Source organism: Balaenoptera ricei, chromosome 8 (assembly GCF_028023285.1).
Source record: "Balaenoptera ricei isolate mBalRic1 chromosome 8, mBalRic1.hap2, whole genome shotgun sequence".
NCBI lineage: Eukaryota > Metazoa > Chordata > Mammalia > Artiodactyla > Balaenopteridae > Balaenoptera > Balaenoptera ricei.
The window spans coordinates 69871398-69889502 of record NC_082646.1 but is presented as its reverse complement, the minus strand read 5'-3'; the positions used below and the strand labels follow the sequence as shown (position 1 = coordinate 69889502).

At 36.2% G+C, this 18105-nt stretch overlaps 1 protein-coding gene across 1 annotated transcript in view; it reads right to left on the bottom strand.

Annotated features, from left to right (window-relative positions):
* PARVA (parvin alpha) overlaps window positions 1-18105 on the bottom strand; it is a 186811-nt gene that overhangs the window by 48956 nt on the left and 119750 nt on the right. The window lies entirely within an intron of this gene.

Here is an 18105-nt window from a genome sequence, read left to right as displayed (position 1 = left end):
GAAGGTATAAGAGTTATCACTGCTTCCATGTGTGTGAACTTGGTCATAGCTCTTCATAGTGTGGTCAATTCCATGTCTCAAAAAGCCTACAAGATCCTGTACAGCAGAAATTAACACAACATTGTAAATCAACTATACTTCAATAAAATAAATTTTAAAAGAGCCTATAAGAGCAATTTCAAAAAGTAGAACATAAAAATTCTAAGCAATAAGAAAGCATTGGGTAATAGTTTAATTGAAGTACTTTTTTCTCTTTGAGTGGTACTTATACTGGTATGTTTTAAAATCAATGGTTCTGGATTGGTTCAAGATGGCGGAGAAGAAGGACATGCACTCACTCCTTGAGAGAGCACTGGAATCACAACTAACTACTGAAAAATCATTGACAGGAAAACACTGGACCTCACCAAAAAAATAACCCACATCCAAAGACAAAGGAGAAGCCACAGTGAGATGGTAGGAGGGGTGCAATCACAATAAAATCAAATCCCATAACTGCTGGGTGGGTGACTCACAAACTGGAGAACACTTATACCACAGAAGTCCACCCACTGGAGTGAAGGTTCTGAGCCCCACGTCAAGCTTCCCAACCTGGGGGTCCAGCAACGGGAGGAGGCATTCCCAGAGAACCAGACTTTGAAGGCTAGTGGGATTTGATTGCAGGACTTCGACAAGACTGGGGGAAACAGAGACTCCACTCTTGGAGGGCACACACAAAGTAGTGTGTGCATCAGGACCCAGGGGAAGGAGCAGTGACTCCATAGGAGACTGAACCAGACCTACCTGTTAGTGTTGGAGGGTCTCCTGCAGAGGCAGGGGGTGGCTGTGGCTCACCATGGGGACAAGGACACTGGCAGCAGAAGTTCTGGGAAGTACTCCTTGGCATTAGCCTGCCCGGGGTCCGCCATTAGCCCCACCGAAGAGCCTATAGGCTCTAGTGCTGGGTCGCCTCAGGCCAAACAACCAACAGGGAGGGAACTCAGCCCCACCCATCAGCAAAAAAGCAGATTAAAGTTTTACTGAGCTCTGCCCACCAGAGCGACACCCAGCTCTACCCACCACCAGTCCCTTCCATCAGGAAGCTTGCACAAGCCTCTTAGATAGCCTCATGAGCAGAGGGCAGACAGCAGAAGCAAGAAGAACTACAATCCTGCAGCCTGTGGAACGAAAACCACATTTGCAGAAAGACAGACAAAATGAAAACGCAGAGGACTATGTACCAGATGAAGGAACAAGATAAAACCCCATAAAAACAACTAAATGAAGTGGCGATAGGCAACCTTTCAAAAAAAGAATCCAAAATAATAATAGTGAAGATGATCCAGGACCTTGGAAAAAGAATGGAGGCAAAGATCGAGAAGATGCAAAAAATGTTTAACAAAGACCTGGAAGAACTGAAGAACAAACACCTAGAATAATTAAAGAACAAACAAACAGAGGTGACCAATACAATAACTGAAATGAAAAATACACTAGAAGGAATCAATAGCAGAATAACTGAGGCAGAAGAATGGATAAGTGACCTGAAAGAAAGAATGGTGGAATTCACTGCCATGGAACAGAATAAAGAAAAAAGAGTGAAAAGGAATGAGGACAGTCTAAGAGACCTCTGGGACAACATTCAATGCACCAACATTCACATTATAGGGGTGTCAGAAGGAGAAGAGAGAGAGAAAAGACCCGAGAAAATATTTGAAGAGATTATAGTCGAAAATTTCCCTAACATGGGAAAGGAAATAGCCACTCAAGTCCAGGAAGTGCAGAGAACCAGGCAGGATAAACCCAAGGAGAAACACGCCAAGACACATAGTAATCAAATTGGCAAAAATTAAAGACAAAGAAAAATTATTAAAAGCAACAAGGGAAAAATGACAAATAACATAGAAGGGAACTCCCATAAGGTTAACAGCTGATTTCTTAGCAGAAACTCTACAAGCCACAAGGGAGAGGCACAATATATTTAAAGTGATGAAAGGGAAGAACCCACAACCAAGATTACTCTACCTGGCAAGGATCTCATTCAGATTCGAAGGAGAAATCAAAAGCTTTACACACAAGCAAAAGCTAAAAGAATCCAGCATCACCAAACCAGCTCTACAACAAATGCTAAAGGAAGTTCTCTAAGTGGGAAACACAAGAGAAGAAAAAGACCTACAAAAACTCAAAACAATTAAGAAAATGGTAATAGGAACATACATATCAATAATTACATTAAATGTGAATGGATTAAATACTCCAACCAAAAGACACAGGCTTGCTGAATGGATACAAAAACAAGACCCGCAGATATGCTGTCTACAAGAGACCCACTTCAGACCTAGGGACGCATACAGGCTGAAAGTCAGGGGATGGAAAAAGATATTCCATGCAAATGGAAATCAAAAGAAAGCTGGAGTAGCAATACTCATATCAGATAAAATAGACTTTAAAATAAGGAATGTTACAAGAGACAAGGAAGGACACTACATAATGATCAAGGGATCAATCCAAGAAGAAGATATAACAATTATAAGTATATATGCACCCAACACAGGAGCACCTCAATACATAAGGCAAATGCTAACAGCCATAAAAGAGGAAATTGACAGTAGCACAATAATAGTGGGGGGCTTTAACACCAATGGACAGATCACCCAGACAGAAAATTAATAATGAAACACAAGCTTTAAATGACACAATAGACCAGCTAGATTTAATTGATATTTATAGGACATTCCATCTGAAAACAGCAGATTACACTTTCTTCTCAAGTGCACATTTAACATTCTCCAGGATAGATCACATCTTGGGTCACAAATCAAGCCTCAGTAAATTTAAGAAAACTGTAATCATATCAAGCATCTTTTCCGACCACAACACTATGAGATTAGAAATAAATTACAGTGAAAAAAATGTAAAAAAACACAAACACATGGAGGCTAAACAATATGTTACTAAATAACCAAGAGATCACTGGAGAAATCAAAGAGGAAATCAAAAAATACCTAGAGACAAATGACAATGAAAACACGATGATCCAAAACCTATGGGATGTAGCAAAAGCAGTTCTAAGAGGGAAGTTTATAGCAATACAATCCTATCTCAAGAAACAAGAAAAACTTCAAATAAACAATCTAAACTTACACCTAAAGGAACTAGAGAATAAAGAACAAACAAAACCCAAAGTTAGTAGAAGGAAAGAAATCATAAAGATCAGAGCAGAAATAAATGAAATGGAAACAAAAAATAGCAAAGAGCAATAAAATTATAAGCTGGTTCTTAGAGAAGATAAACAAAATTGATAAACCTTTAGCCAGACTCATCAAGAAAAAGAGGGGGAGGACTCAAATCAATAAAATTAGAAATGAAAAAGGAGAAGTTACAACGGACACTGCAGAAATACAAAGCATCCTAAGAGACTACCACAAGCAACTCTATGCCAATAAAATGGACAACCTGGAAGAAATGGACCAATACTTAGAGAGGTATAACCTTCCAACACTGAACTAGGAAGAACTAGAAAATATGAACAGACCAATCACAAGTAATGAAATTGAAACTGTGATTAAAAATCTTCCAACAAACAAAAGTCCAGGACCAAATGGCTTCACAGGTGAATTTTATCAAACAGCTAGAGAAGAACTAACACCCATCCTTCTCAAACTCTTCCAAAAAATTGCAGAGGAAGGAACACTCCCAAGCTCATTCTTTGAGGCCACCAACACCCTGGTACCAAAACCAGACAAAGATACTACAAAAGAAGAAAATTACTAACCAATATCACTGATGAATATAGATGCAAGAATCCTCAACAAAATACCAGCAAACAGAATCCAACAGCACATTAAAAGGATCATACACCATGATCAAGTGGGATTTATCCCAGGGATGAAAGGATTCTTCAATATATGCAAATCAATCAATGTGATACACCATATGAACAAATTGAAGAATAAAAACCATATGATCATCTCAAAAGCAAAAGCTTTTTCTGCATCTCTATGTCCACTTTTCTCCAGAAAGTCGGCATAGAGGGAACCTACCTCAACATAATAAAGCCCATATATGACAAACCCACAGCAAACATCATTCTCAATTGTGAAAAACTGAAAGCATTTCAGGAACAAGACAGGAACAAGAGAAGGATGTCCACTCTAGCCACTATTATTCAACATAGTTTTGAAAGTCCTAGCCACAGCAGTCAGAGAAGAAAAAGAAATAAAAGGAATACAAATTGGAAAAGAAGAAGTAAAACTGTCACTGTTTGCTGATGACATGACACTATACATAGAGAATCCTAAAGATGCCACCAGAAAACTACTAGAGCTAGTCAATGAATCTGGTAAAGTTGCAGGATATGAAATTAATGCACAGAAATCTCTTGCATTCCTATACACTAACAACAAAATATCAGAAGGAGAAATTAAGGAAACAATCCCATTCACCATGGCAACAAAAAGAACAAAATACCTAGGAATAAACCTACCTAAGGAGGTAAAAGACCTGTACTCAGAAAACTATAAGACACTGATGAAAGAAATCAAAGACGACACAAACAGATGGAGAAATATACCATGTTCTTGCATTGGAAGAATCAATATTGTGAAAATAACTACACTACCCAAAGCAATCTACAGATTCAATGCAATCCCTATCAAATTACCAATGGCATTTTTTACAGAACTAGAACAAAAAATCTTAAAATTTGTATGGAGACACAAAAGACCCTGAATAGCCAAAGCGGTCTTGAGGGAAAAAAACAGAGCTGGAGGAATCGGGCTCCCTGACTTCAGACTATACTACAAAGCTACAGTAATCAAGACAACATGGTACTGGCACAAAAACAGAAATATAGATCAATGGAACAGGATAGAAAGCCCAGAGATAAACCCACGCACCTATGGTCGACTAATCTATGACAAAGGAGGCAAAGATATACAATGGAGAAAAGAAGTCTCTTCAATAAATGGTGCTGGGAAAACTGGATAGCTACATGTAAAACAATGAAATTAGAACACTCCCTAACACCATACACAAAAATAAACTCGAAATGGATTAAAGACCTAAATGTAAGACAGGACACTACAAAACTCTTAGAGGGAAACATAGGAAGAACACTCTTTGACATAAATCACAGCAAGATCTTTTTTGATCCACCTCCTAGAGTCATGAAAATAAAAACAAAAATAAACAAATGGGACCTAATGAAACTTAAAAGCTTTTGCACAGCAAAGGAAACTACAAACAAAACGAAATTACAACCCTCAGAATGGGAGAAAATTTTTGCAAATGAATCAATGGACAAAGGATTAATCTCCAAAATATATAAACAGCTCATGCAGCTCAATATTAAAAAAACAAACAACCCAATCAAAAAATGGGCAGAAGATCTAAGTATACATTTCTCCAGGAAGACATACAGATGGCCAAGAGGCACATGAAAAGCTGTTCAACATCACTAATTATCAGAGAAATGCAAATCAAAACTACAATGAGGTATCACCTCACACCAGTTAGAATGGACATCATCAGAAAATCTACAAACAACAAATGCTGGAGAGGGTGTGGAGAAAAGGGAACCCTCTTGCACTGTTGGTGGGAATGTAAACTGATACAGCCACTATGGAGAACAGTGTGGAGGTGCTTTAAAAAACTAAAAATAGAATTACCATATGATGCAGCAATCCCACTACTGGGCATATACCCAGAGAAAACCATAATTCAAAAAGACACATGCACCCCAATGTTCATTGCAGCACTATTTACAATAGCCAGGTCATGAAAGCAACCTAAATGCCCATCGACAGACAAATGGATAAAAAAGATGTGGTACATATATACAATGGAATATTACTCAGCCATAAAAAGGAATGAAATTGTGTCATTTGTAGAGACGTGGATTCACCTAGAGACTGTCATACAGAGTGAAGTAAGTCAGAAAGAGAAAAACAAATATCGTCTATTAACGCATATATGTGGAATCTAGAAAAATGGTACAGATGAACCGGTTTGCAAGGCAGAAATAGAGACACAGATGTAGAAAACAAAAGTATGGACACCAAGGGGGGATAGCGGGGGTGGGGGTGATGGTGGTGCGATGAATTGGGAGATTGGGATTGACATATATACACTAACATGTATAAAATAGATAACTAATAAGAACCTGCTGTATAAAAAAAATAAAATTAAAAAAAAATCAATGCTTCTTGTATGCAATGACATAAGCCCTTAATATTAAAAGGCAAAAAAAAAAAAAGTCTAATCAGTTTTTAGTCTAAATTTATATTTTAATCTTAAAGAACAAGTCTGGATTCCCTAATGAGAAATATGTTGTCTGCTATTGGATTCACCTAATCCACTCTCCACAACTCATTTGAGGATTGATAGAACTGACTCTCTGAAACATGTTTAGAATGTCTTTTCTCCTCATTTTTAAGGGCTGACATACAAACTAATTAAACTTCAACATACATCAATGGTTCCCTGATAGCTTACATTATCTTATTTTTCAGTAGTTTTAGCTTATCCAAGTCAAATGCCCCTTGAGTAATTCTTTGAAGATAAGGTCGCCCACTGGAAAATTTCTGTAGGTTCTGTGGATTTAAGAATTCTTTTCAGTAGTATTGATAGGATGATCTCAAGCTATTCTTACCTGTGATGGCCTGAAATGTTATCTTTCTCTTTTCTTTAGTTGCTTGATGCCATCATTCTTTATTTCTAAAGTTCAGGGATTTAACAAGCATATATCTAAATGTCTTTCTCTTGAATGTTAAACCTTTGAAAGAAACTGTGTGCCTTTTCCATTTTCAGGCCATGAATTATTACCTTGGATTCTCTCCTATTGAAGAAATGACAAGTTTTCATATTACACTGCAACTACCAGCGTTTAGTAGAGGTATGCTGGCCATTGGTAGAGGCTGCCAAAGGTACTCAGTTAAGGAAACTTCTGAAGCCTTATCTTGGCTCAGAGGGAAAGACTGCTGGGATACATTAGTGACAACTGTCTTGGGAGTGGGCTGGGTAAGTGGGGAGGGGAGGAGTGGCAGCAATGAGAACCACTTTTTTGCTAGACCTGCTGTATTATATCATTGCCTATGAATTTTCATATTTATAACCTCCTCTGACTTTGGACTACTTAGAGTGAATAGGGTACTTCTCTGAGTCTGTCTTCTAGGTCAGTAACTTTTTCTTGCACTACTGTCCATTTTGTTGTTTTTTAAAAATTGGATTTTACACATTACATGCAACACTCATTGTTTTTCTGTTTCCATCAATATTTTTAAGTAGTTTATTATAGTAAAATTATAATTCATTTTTCCTAAAATTAAAAAAAAATCTGTTTTTAGCATGTGGCATTTCTTATTCAGGAGAAGAGTTTCTATGGCTTTGCTTTATTTATCTGCATTACTAATATTTTAGAAAATGTAATTCTGCTTTACTTTTTCCACTTTAGTTATTATGCTTTGGATTTGTCTTCTTGCATTTAATTTTTGTTGCTGGGTACATTATTTTAGGCATTGATATTAGTATTATGTGGATTTGAGTAAAAAGACTATCTCAAAGTAACACTAACAGTTTTAAGTGTATCTCTTCATGTTCATAATACACACAAGAATAGAGAGTTCTCTCTCTCTCATTCTCTCTGTTAATAAAAATGAGATTACAGTGTGTATATTTTTCTGCTACTGTTTTTTTCCCCCATTTAAACATATATCGTGAGTATCTTTCCATGTCAGTATATATGGATATACCTCATTCTTTTCGTTGTTGTTGGTACTTTTGGACAACCTTCACCCATTTTATCCACCACTCCCCATCCTCTGGCAACCACCAATCTGTTCTCTGTATCTATGAACTCATTTTTGGTTTTGTTTTGTTTAGCTTCAACATATAAGTGAGATCATAAGGTATTTGTCTTTCTCTGTCTGACTTATTTCACTTAGCATAATGCCCTTGAGTTCTATCGTGTTGTTGCAAATGGTAAGATTTCCTTCTTTTTATGGTTAAATAATATTCCATTGTGTGTTTATATATATATCTCACATTTTCTTTGTCCATTCATTCATTTTGGACACTTATGTTGCTTCCGTATCTTGGCTACTGTAAAGCCAAGCCATTGGCTCATGATGCAATGAACATGCGAGTTTCAGTATCTTTTCAAGTTAGTGTTTTCATTTCCTTTGGATAAATACCTAGAAGTAGAATTGCTGGATCATATGGTAGTTCTATTTTTAATTTTTCGAGGAACCTCCACACTGTTTTCCACAGTGGCTGAACCAATTTACATTCCCACCAACAGTACACAACTGTTCCCCTTTTTCCACATCCTTGCCAACACTTATTTCTTATCTTTCTGATAATAGCCATTCTAACAGGTGTGAGGTGATACCTCGTTGTGGTTTTGATTTCCATTGTCCTTATAATTAATGATGTTGAGCACCTTTTTATGTACCCGTTGGTCATCTGTAGGTCTTCTTTGGAAAAATGTCTATTCAGCTCCTCTGCACATTTTAAAATTGGATTGTTTGCTTTTTTGTTATTGAGTTGTATGAGATCTTTATATATTTTGGATATTAACCCCTTATCAGGTATATGATTTGTAACTATTTTCTATCATTCCACAGGTTGCCTTTTCATTTTGTTGATGTTTTCCTTTGTTGTGCAGAGCTTTTTAGTTTGATGTAGTCCCATTTATTTATTTTTGCTTTTGTTGTCTTGCTTCTGGTGTCAACTCCAAAAAATCATCACCAAGACCTATGTCAAGTAATTAACTGCCTATGTTTTCTTCCAGGAGTTTTATGGTTTCAGGTCTTACATTCAAGTCTTAAATCTATTTTGTGTTAATTTTTGTGTATGGTGTAAGATAGTGGTCCAGTTTCATTCTTTTGCATGTGGCTGTCCAGTTTTCCCAGCACCATTTGTTGAAGAGATTGTATATTCTCTTCTCCTTGTTGTAAATTAATTGACCATTTATCCGTGAGTTTATTTCTGGGCTCTCTATTCTGTTCCATTGATCTATGTGTCTATTTTTAACACCGAAACCATACTATTTTGATTACTATAGCTTTGTCATATAGTTTCAAATCAGAGAATGTGATTCCTACAGCTTTGTTCTTCTTTCTCAAGATTGCTTTGCCTATAAGGGTCTTTTGTGGTTCCATGAAAATTTTAGGACTGTTTGTTCTATACCTGTGAAAAATGCTATTGGGATTTTGATAGGAATTGCATTGAATGTGTAGACTGCTTTGGGTAGAATGGATATTTTAAATAATATTTATTCTTCTAATCCATTAGTATGGAATATCTTTCCATCTATTTGTGTCTTCTTCAATTTCTTTCATCAGTATCTTATAGTTTTCAGGATACAGGTCTTTTACCTCCTTGGTTAAATTTATTCCTAGGCATTTTATTCTTTTTTGATGTAATTTTACCTGGGATTGTTTTCTTAATTTATTTCTGATAGTTCGTTATTAGTGTATAGAAACAAAACAGATTTTTGTATATTGATTTTGTATCCTGCAACTTCACTGAATTAATTTATTAGTTCTAACAGTTTGTTGGTGGAGTCTTTAGGGTTTTCTATATATAATATCATGTCATTTGCAAACAGTGACAGTTTTACATTTTTCTTTCTGATTTGGATGCCTTTTATTTCTTTTTCTTGCCTAACTGCTCAAACTAGAACTTCTAATACTATGTTGAATAAAAGTCTCTAGAGTGAGCATCCTTGTCTTGTTCCTGATCTTAGAGGAAAAGCTTTCAGCTTTTCACTACTGAGTATGATGTTAGCTGTGGGTTTGTCATATATGGCCTTTATTATGTTGAGGTATGTTCCCTCTATACCCACTTTGAGAGTTTTTAATAATAAATGGAGGCTGAATTTTGTCAAATGCTTTTTTTTTTTTACATCTATTAAGATATCTTATGATTTTTATCCTTCGTTTTGTTATCGTGGTGTATGACATTGATTTGTGGATGCTGAACCATTCTTGTATCCATAAATACATCGCACTTGACCATGTGTACGATCCTTTTAATGTATTGTAGAATTCAGTTTGCTAATATTTTAGCAAATTAAGGGTTCTTGTATCTATGTTCATCAAGGATATTGCCCTGTAATCTTCTTTTCTTATGATGTCCTTGTCTGGTTTTGGTATCAGAATAATTCTGGTCTCATAAAATGAGTTTGGAAGTGTTCCCTCCTCTTTTTTCAAAGGATTGGCATTAATTCTTCTTTAAATGTTTGGTAGCATTCACCAGTGAAGCCATCTGGTCCTGGGCTTTTGTTTGTTGGGGGGTTTTTTGATTACTGATTCAATCTTCCTACAAGTAATCAGTCTGTTCAGATTTTCTGTTTTATCATGATTCAATCTTGGTAGGTTGTAATTTTTAGTAATTTATCCATTTTTTTCTAGGTTTTCTAGGTTTTTGGTGTATAATTACTCAAAATAGTCTCTTATGATCCTTTGTATTTCTGTGGTATCAGTTGTAATGTCTCCTCTTTCATTTCTGATTTTATTTGAGTTCTCCCTTTTTCTTGATGAGTCTAGCTAAAGGTTTGTCAATTTTGTTTATCTTTTACAAGAACCAACTATTAGTTTCATTGATGTTTTCTATTCACTTTTTAGTCTCAATATATGTCTCACTCAAACATATCGTGAGTATCTTTCTATGTCAATACATATTGATATAACTCAATCTTTTTTTAAAAAACTGCATTATATATTATAGAACTTATTCAACCATTCCCCTGTAGATATGCAGTCAGGTTATATTACACTTTTCCTCTATTTGTAATAAAGTTGCAGTAAACATCCTGTGTGTGTGTATTTATGTACGTATTACCAACTGATTATTACTGGTTAAAAAAAAATGCTGCTGCCTTACAAATTTTCTTCTTAAATAGTCATCTTACCAAATCCCCTTATTATTGTTTGAGTTTTTAACATTCTCTGGGTATGCAAGTAACATAAGACACAGTTGCCTCTATTTTGTAAGCTTATATCACTTATTTCGATTTTATGACATTTTAAGGTGGAAGATTTGAGACCCTCTTCTGCTATTTCTACCCTTCACATTATTTTTTAAACATTCAACTCTCAAAATTTAAGAGATCTACTCAAATATTTCCATAGTTAAATAATAATTTCATTCAGTGTTGCTAAGAATTTAAAGATAATTTAATTTTTAAAGTCTCCTCATTACTTTTTTCTTTTTTGAATTTATTTTTTATACAGCAGGTTCTTATTAGTTATCCATTTTATACATAATACTGTATATATGTCAATCCCAATCTCCCAATTCATCACACCACCACCCCGCACCCCCACCACGTTCCCCCCTTGGTGTCCATACGTTTGTTCTCTTCATCTGTATTGCAATTTCTGCCCTGCAAACCAGTTCATCTGTACCATTTTTCTAGGTTCCACATATATGCGTTAATAGACGATATTTGTTTTTCTCTTTCTGACTTACTTCACTCTGTATGACAGTCTCTAGATCCATCCACGTCTCTACAAATGACCCAATTTCGTTCCTTTTTATGGCTGAGTAATATTCTATTGTATATATGTACCACATCTTCTTTATCCATTCGGTCTGTCGATGGGCATTTAGGTTGCTTCCATGACCTGGCTACTGTAAATAGTGCTGCAATGAACATTGGGGTGCATGTGTCTTTTTGAATTACGGTTTTCTCTGGGTGTATGCCCAGTAGTGGGATTGCTGCATCATATGGTAATTCTATTTTTAGTTTTTTAAGGAACCTCCATACTGTTCTCCATAGTGGCTGTATCAATTTACATTCCCACCAACAGTGCAAGAGGGTTCCCTTTTCTCCACACCCTCTCCAGCATTTTTTGTTTGTAGATTTTCTGATGATGCCCATTCTAACTGGTGTGAGGTGATACCTCATTGTAGTTTTGATTTGCATTTCTCTGATAATTAGTGATGTTGAGCATCTTTGCATGTGCTTCTTGGCCATCTGTATGTCTTCCTTGGAGAAATGTCTATTTACGTCTTCTGCCCATTTTTGGTTTAGGTTGTTTGTTTTTTTAATATTGAGCTTCATGAGCTGTTTATATATTTTGGAGATTAATCCTTTGTCTGTTGATTCGTTTGCAAAGATTTTCTCTCATTCTGAGGGTTGTCTTTTCTTCTTGTTTGTAGTTTCCCTTGCTGTGCAAAACCTTTTAAGTTTCATTAGGTCCCATTTGTTTATTTTTGGTTTTATTTCCATTAATCTAGGAGGTGGATCAAAAAAGATCTTGCTGTGATTTATGTCAAAGAGTGTTCTTCCTATGTTTTCCTCTAAGAGTTTTATAGTGTCCTGTCTTACATTTAGGTCTCTAATCCATTTTGAGTTTATTTTTGTGTATGGTGTTAGGGAGTGTTCTAATTTCATTCTTTTACATGTAGCTGTCCAGTTTTCCCAGCACCACTTATTGAAGAGACTGTCTCTTCTCCACTGTATATCTCTGCCTCCTTTGTCATAGATTAGTTGACCATAGGTGCGTGGGTTTATCTCTGGGCTTTCTATCCTGTTCCATTGATCTATATTTCTGTTTTTGTGCCAGTACCATATTGTCTTGATTACTGTAGCTTTGTAGTATAGTCTGAAGTCAGGGAGTCTGCTTCCTCTAGCTCCGTTTTTTTCCCTCAAGACCGCTTTGGCTCTTTGGGGTCTTTTGTGTCTCCATACAAATTTTAAGATTTTTTGTTCTAGTTCTGTAAAAAATGTCATTGGTAATTTGATAGGGATTGCATTGAATCTGTAGATTGCTTTGGGTAGTATAGTCATTTTCACAATATTGATTCTTCCAATGCAAGAATATGGTATATCTCTCCATCTGTTTGTATCATCTTTAATTTCTTTCATCAGTGTCTTACAGTTTTCTGCATACAGGCCTTTTGTCTCCCTAGGTAGGTTTATTCGTAGGTATTTTATTCTTTTTGTTGCAATGGTAAATGGGAGGGTTTCCTTAATTTCTCGTTCAGATTTTTCATCATTAGTGTATAGGAATGCAAGAGATTTCTGTGCATTAATTTTGTATCCTGCAACTTTTCCAAATTCATTGATTAGCTCTAGTAGTTTTCTGGTGGCATCTTTAGGATTCTCTATGTATAGTATCATGTCATCTGCAAACAGGGACAGTTTTACTTCTTCTTTTCCAATTTCTATTCATTTTATTTATTTTTCTTCTCTGATTGCCATGGCTAGGACTTCCAAAACTATGTTGAATAATAGTGGTGAGAGTGGACATCCTTGTCTTGTTCCTGATCTTAGAGGAAATGCTTTCAGTTTTTCACCATTGAGAAAGATGTTTACTGTGTGTTTGTCATATATGGCCTCTATTATGTTGAGGTAGGTTCCCTCTTTGCCTACTTTCTGGAGAGTTTTTATCATAAATGGGTGTTGAATTTTGTCAAAAGCTTTTTCTGCATCTATTGAGATGATCATATGGTTTTTATTCTTCAATTTGTTCATATGGTGTATCACATTGATTGATTTCGGTATATTGAAGAATCCTTGCATCCCTGGGATAAATCCCACTTGATCATGGTGTATGATCCTTTTAATGTCCTGTTGGATTCTGTTTGCTGGTATTTTGTTGAGGATTTTTGCATCTATATTCATGAGTGATATTGGTCTGTAATTTTCTTTTATTGTAGTACCTTTGTCTGGTTTTGGTACCAGGGTGTTGGTGGCCTCAAAGAATGAGTTTGGGAATGTTCCTTCCTCTGCAATTTTTTGGAAGAGTTTGAGAAGGATGGGTGTTAGCTCTTCTCTAAATATTTGATAGAATTCACCTGTGAAGCCATCTGGTCCTGGACTTTTGTTTGTTGGAAGATTTTTAATCACGGTTTCAATTTCATTACTTGTGATTGGTCTGTTCATATTTTCTAGTTCTTCCTGGTTCAGTGTTGGAAGGTTATACCTTTCTAAGTATTGGTCCATTTCTTCCAGGTTGTCCATTTTATTGGCATAGAGTTGCTTGTAGTAGTCTCTTAGGATGCTTTGTATTTCTGCAGTGTCCGTTGTAACTTCTCCAATTTCATTTCTAATTTTATTGATTTGAGTCCTCTCCCTCTTTTTCTCGATGAGTCTAGCTAATGGTTTATCAATTTTGTTTATCTTCTCAAAGAACCAGCTTTTAGTTTTATTGATCTTTGCTATTGTTTTCTTTGTTTCTATTTCATTTTTTTCAGCTCTGATCTTTATCATTTCTTTCCTTCTGCTAACTTTGGGTTTTGTTTGTTCTTTTTTCTGTAGTTCCTTTAGGTGTAAAGTTAGATTGCTTATTTGACATGTTTGTTGTTTCTTGAGGTAGGATTGTATTGCTATAAAAATCCCTCTTAGAACTGCTTTTGCTGCATCCCTCAGGTTTTGGATCATCGTGTTTCCATTGTCATTTGTCTCTAGGTATTTTTTGATTTCCTCTTTGATTTCTTCAGTGATCTCTTGGTTATTTAGTAATGTATTGTTTAGCTGCCATGTGTTTGTGTTTTTTACCTTTTTTTCCCTGTAATTCATTTCTAATCTCATAGCGTTGTGTTCAGAAAAGATGCTTGATATGATTTCAGTTTTCCTAAATTTACTGAGGCTTGACTTGGGACCCAAGATGTGATCTATCCTGGAGAATGTTGCATGCACACTCGAGAAGAAAGTGTAGTTTGCTGTTTTTGGATGGAATGTCCTATAAATATCAATTAAATCTATCTGGTCTATTGTGTCATTTAAAGCTTCTGTTTCCTTATTTATTTTCATTTTGGATGATCTGTCCATTGGTGTAAGTGAGGTGTTAAAGCCCCCCACTATTATTGTGTTACTGTCGATTTCCTCTTTTATGGCTGTTAGCAGTTGCCTTATGTATTGAGGTGCTCCTATGTTGGGTGCATATATATATATATATATATATATATTTTTTTTTTTTTTTTTTTTTTAAATTTTGGCTGTGTTGGGTCTTCGTTTCTGTGCGAGGGCTTTCTCTAGTTGTGGCAAGCGGGGGCCACTCTTCATCGCGGTGCGCGGGCCTCTCACTATCGCGGCCTCTCTTGTTGCGGAGCACAGGCTCCAGACGCGCAGGCTCAGTAGTTGTGGCTCACGGGCCTAGTTGCTCCGTGGCATGTGGGATCTTCCCAGACCAGGGCTCGAACCCGTGTCCTCTGCATTAGCAGGCAGATTCTCAACCACTGTGCCACCAGGGAAGCCCTGCATATATATTTAAAAGTGTTATATCTTCTTCTTGGATTGATCCCTTGATCATTATGTAGTGTCCTTCTTGTCTCTTGTAATAGTCTTTATTTTAAAGTCTATTTTATCTGATATGAGTATTGCTACTCCAGCTTTCTTTTGATTTCCATTTGCGTGGAATATCTTTTTCCATCCCCTCACTTTCAGTCTGTATGTGTCCCTAGGTCTGAAGTGGGTCTCTTGTAGACAGCATATATACGGGTCTTGCTTTTGTATCCATTTGGCAAGCCTGTGTCTTTTGGTGGGAGCATTTAATCCATTCACGTTTAAGGTAAATATTGATATGTATGTTCCTATTACCATTTTCTTAATTGTTTTGGGTTTGTTTTTGCAGGTCTTTTTCTTCTCTTGTGTTTCCCACTTAGAGAAGTTCCTTTAGCATTTGTTGTAGAGCTGGTTTGGTGGTGCTGAATTCTCTTAGCTTTTGCTTGTCTGTAAAGCTTTTGATTTCTCCATTGCATAGGAATGAAATCCTTGCTGGGTAATCTTGGTTGTAGGTTCTTCCCTTTCATCACTTTAAATATGTCATGCCTCTCCCTTCTGGCTTGTAAAGTTTCTGCTGAGAAATCAGCTGTTAACCTTATGGGAGTTCCCTTGTATATTATTTGTCATTTTTCCCTTGCTGCTTTCAATAATTTTTCTTTGTCTTTAATTTTTGCCAGTTTGATTACTATTTGTCTCGACGTGTTTCTCCTTGGGTTTATCCTGCCTGGGACTCTCTGCACTTCCTGGACTTGGGTGGCTATTTCCTTTTCCATGTTAGGGAAGTTTTCAACTATAATCTCTTCAAATATTTTCTCTGGTCCTTTCTCTCTCTCTTCTCCTTCTGGGACCCATATAATGAGAATGTTGTTGCTTTTAATGTTGTCCCAGAGGTCTCTTGGCTGTCTTCATTTCTTTTCATTCTTTTTTCTTTATTCTGTTCCACAGCAGTGATTTCCACCATTCTGTCTTCCAGGTCACTCATCCGTTCTTCTGCCTCAGTTATTCTGCTATTGATTCCTTCTAGTGTATTTTTCATTTCAGTTATTGTATTGTTCATCTCTGTTTGTTTGTTCTTTAATTCTTCCAGGTCTTTGTTAAACATTTCTTGCATCTTCTTGATCTTTGCCTCCATTCTTTTTCCGAGGTCCTGCATCATCTTCACTATCATTATTCTGAATTCTTTTTTTGGAAGGTTGCCTATCTCCACTTCATTTAGTTGCTTTTCTGGGGTTTTATCTTGTTCCTTCATCTGATACATAGCCCTCTGCCTTTTCATCTTGTCTATCTTTCTGTGAATGTGGTTTTTGTTCCACAGGCTGCAGGATTGTAGTTCTTGCTTCTGAAAGAAGGTATTTTCAATTCAATGCATATGGAGCTTCTGCTAGTGATGGAGTGTCTCCTGCAGAGGTGGGGGAAAGCTGTGGCTCACCATGGGGACAAGGACACCGGCAGCAGAATTTCTGGGAAGTACTCCATGGTGTGATCCCTCCCAGAGTCTGCCATTAGCCCCATCAAAGGACCTGTAGTCTCCTCATTTTCTTTATTCAGCTAATTTCAGCTAGCTCTGTGATAATTTTCTATTGATAAAATTTTTTTTTTATTCTTCTCGGAAATTGCTTCTCTCATGTTTTTATAGTTCTGCAAATTGTTCATCATTTAAATTGTTATAAAGTACTAGGCATGATTTTGAAATAGGATGCTATTTGGAAAATTTTCTCAGGTAGGATTATTTTGTGAATCTTTCAGTTGTTTTTGAAGTTAGCATCCAAATATGCTTTTGAAACAATGAAACAGTGTTCAAAAAGTTCTGAAGTATCAAGACAGGGCAGAATAAACTCAATTATTCTGAATGATAGAAGGACTGAGATGTTCTAACAGAGTTGTCATATATATCATACTATATTAATGTAACTACCCTTCAAAGAATTAGAATACATAAAATACTCCATCCAGTATAAGAAATCCTAAGTTGGGCTTCCCTGGTGGCGCAGTGGTTGAGAGTCTGCCTGCTAATGCAGGGAACACGGGTTCGAGCCCTGGTCTGGGAAGATCCCACATGCCGCGGAGCAACTAGGCCCGTGAGCCACAACTACTGAGCCTGCGCGTCTGGAGCCTGTGCTCCGCAACAAGAGAGGCCACGATAGTGAGAGGCCCGCGCACAGCGATGAAGAGTGGCCCCCGCTCGCCGCAACTAGAGAAAGCCCTCGCACAGAAACGAAGAACCAACATAGCAATCAATCAATCAATCAATCAATCAATAAATCTTAAAAAAAAAAAAAAAAAAAAAAAAAGAAATCCTAAGTTATTATATTTTTGTTTCCAGAAACATGGAGATGGTCAGTTTAAAAAACATTTTTTTTATTGCATCATGGTCAAAGAATTTGGTCTGTATGATAACTTGTTGAGACTTACTTTATGGACATAAGCAAATTTTGTTAAGTGTTCCATACAGTTGAAAAGAATGAGAATATTCCAGTTTGGGGGTGTTGCTGGTTAATTACATTGTCCACATCTTCTCTAGCCTTATGAACTTTTTCCTTTATGTGTTATTAAGAGAAATATGTAATGGCAGATTTGTCAACTTCTTGTAATTCTGACTGACATTTTTAATTTTTATATATTTAATGCACAAAAGTGTGTTAGGTTTAAAATGTCCATATTTTCCTAGTAATTTTAGTCTCATTAATATGTAGAGATTTGCTGAAGTGATGCTTTTTGCCTTAGTCTATTTCATTTGATATTAAAATAGTTACAACAGCTTTCTTTTAATTAGTATTAGTCTAGTGTATATGATTACTTCCATTCTTTTTCTTTCAACCCTTCTGTGTCTTCATGGTACTAAGACTATCTCTAGTAAAGAGCATACAGCAAGATTTTATTTTGTTATC